A 2,500-nucleotide genomic window follows, 5' to 3' on the forward strand; every position below is an offset into this window, starting at 1 on the left:
GTATATACATATGAGATAAGTATGTAAACCAAGTGGCATAGTTAAAGTGGCTAGTGATACATGTATTACATAAGGATGCAGTCGATGATATAGAGTACAGTATCAACGTATGCATATGAGATGAACAATGTAGGGTAAGTAACATTATATAAGGTAGCATTGTTTAAAGTGGCTAGTGATATATTTACATAATTTCCCATCAATTCCCATGATTAAAGTGGCTGGAGTAGAGTCAGTGTCATTGACAGTGTGTTGGCAGTAGCCACTCAATGTTAGTGGTGGCTGTTTAACAGTCTGATGGCCTTGAGATAGAAGCTGTTTTTCAGTCTCTCGGTCCCAGCTTTGATGCACCTGTACTGACCTCGCCTTCTGGATGACAGCGGGGTGAACAGGCAGTGGCTCGGGTGGTTGATGTCCTTGATGATCTTTATGGCCTTCCTGTAGCATCGGGTGGTGTAGGTGTCCTGGAGGGCAGGTAGTTTGCCCCCGGTGATGCGTTGTGCAGACCTCACTACCCTCTGGAGAGCCTTACGGTTGAGGGCGGTGCAGTTGCCATACCAGGCGGTGATACAGCCCGCCAGGATGCTCTCGATTTGCATCTGTAGAAGTTTGTGAGTGCTTTTGGTGACAAGCCGAATTTCTTCAGCCTCCTGAGGTTGAAGAGGCGCTGCTGCGCCTTCCTCACGATGCTGTCTGTGTGAGTGGACCAATTCAGTTTGTCTGTGATGTGTATGCCGAGGAACTTAAAACTTGCTACCCTCTCCACTACTGTTCCATCGATGTGGATGGGGGTGTTCCCTCTGCTGTTTCCTGAAGTCCACAATCATCTCCTTAGTTTTGTTGACGTTGAGTGTGAGGTTATTTTCCTGACACCACACTCCGAGGGCCCTCACCTCCTCCCTGTAGGCCGTCTCGTCGTTGTTGGTAATCAAGCCTACCACTGTTGTGTCGTCAAACTTGATGATTGAGTTGGAGGCGTGCATGGCCACGCAGTCGTGGGTGAACAGGGAGTACAGGAGGGGGCTCAGAACGCACCCTTGTGGGGCCCCAGTGTTGAGGATCAGCGGGGAGGAGATGTTGTTGCCTACCCTCACCACCTGGGGGCGGCCCGTCAGGAAGTCCAGTACCCAGTTGCACAGGGCGGGTCGAGACCCAGGGTCTCGAGCTTGATGACGAGCTTGGAGGGTACTATGGTGTTGAATGCCGAGCTGTAGTCGATGAACAGCATTCTCACATAGGTATTCCTCTTGTCCAGATGGGTTAGGGCAGTGTGCAGTGTGGTTGAGATTGCGTCGTCTGTGGACCTATTTGGGCGGTAAGCAAATTGGAGTGGGTCAAGGGTGTCAGGTAGGGTGGAGGTGATATGGTCCTTGACTAGTCTCTCAAAGCACTTCATGATGACGGATGTGAGTGCTACGGGGCGGTAGTCGTTTAGCTCAGTTACCTTAGCTTTCTTGGGAACAGGAACAATGGTGGCCCTCTTGAAGCATGTGGGAACAGCAGACTGGTATAGGGATTGGTTGAATATGTCCGTAAACACACCGGCCAGCTGGTCTGCGCATGCTCTGAGGGCGCGGCTGGGGATGCCGTCTGGGCCTGCAGCCTTGCGAGGGTTAACACGTTTAAATGTCTTACTCACTTCGGCTGCAGTGAAGGAGAGACCGCATGATTCCGTTGCAGGCCGTGTCAGTGGCACTGTATTGTCCTCAAAGCGGGCAAAAAAGTTATTTAGTCTGCCTGGGAGCAAGACATCCTGGTCCGTGACTGGGCTGGGTTTCTTCCTGTAGTCCGTGATTGATTGTAGACCCTGCCACATACCTCTTGTGTCTGAGCCGTTGAATTGAGATTCTACTTTGTCTCTGTACTGGCGCTTAGCTTGTTTGATAGCCTTGCGGAGGGAATAGCTGCACTGTTTGTATTCAGTCATGTTACCAGACACCTTGCCCTGATTAAAAGCAGTGGTTCGTGCCTTCAGTTTCACACGAATGCTGCCATCAATCCACGGTTTCTGGTTAGGGAATGTTTTAATCGTTGCTATGGGAACGACATCTTCAACGCACGTTCTAATGAACTCGCACACTGTATCAGCGTATTCGTCAATGTTGTTGTCTGACGCAATGTCTGAAACATCTCCCAGTCCACGTGATGGAAGCAGTCTTGGAGTGTGGAGTCAGCTTGGTCGGACCAGCGTTGGACAGACCTCAGCGTGGGAGCTTCTTGTTTTAGTTTCTGTCTGTAGGCAGGGATCAACAAAATGGAGTCGTGGTCAGCTTTTCCGAAAGGGGGCGGGGTCATAGTTATCATAGGAGTTATAGTTAGGTGTTATCGGTGTCATAGGTGTTATAGGAACAGGGTTGGAGTTAAAACCTACAGGAGGGTTTCTCTCCAGGAACAGGGTTGGAGTTAAAACCTACAGGAGGATGTCTCTCCAGGAATAGGGTTGTAGGGTTATGGTAACAAGGGCATATCATTTTGACACACTAACCTGTGTTTTTCCTGT

General features: G+C 49.9%; 2 protein-coding genes across 2 annotated transcripts in view; one reads left to right on the forward strand and one right to left on the reverse strand.

Annotated features, from left to right (window-relative positions):
* LOC112231423 overlaps nt 1-2,500 on the reverse strand; it is a gene marked incomplete in the record, with an annotated part of 690,592 nt that overhangs the window by 530,631 nt on the left and 157,461 nt on the right.
* The window catches only part of supt6h (SPT6 homolog, histone chaperone and transcription elongation factor), a 51,671-nt gene that overhangs the window by 34,934 nt on the left and 14,237 nt on the right, over nt 1-2,500 (forward strand). The gene's annotated exons all lie outside the window — the stretch shown is intronic.

This window comes from Oncorhynchus tshawytscha, linkage group LG33 (assembly GCF_018296145.1).
Source record: "Oncorhynchus tshawytscha isolate Ot180627B linkage group LG33, Otsh_v2.0, whole genome shotgun sequence".
Taxonomy (NCBI): Eukaryota; Metazoa; Chordata; class Actinopteri; order Salmoniformes; family Salmonidae; genus Oncorhynchus; species Oncorhynchus tshawytscha.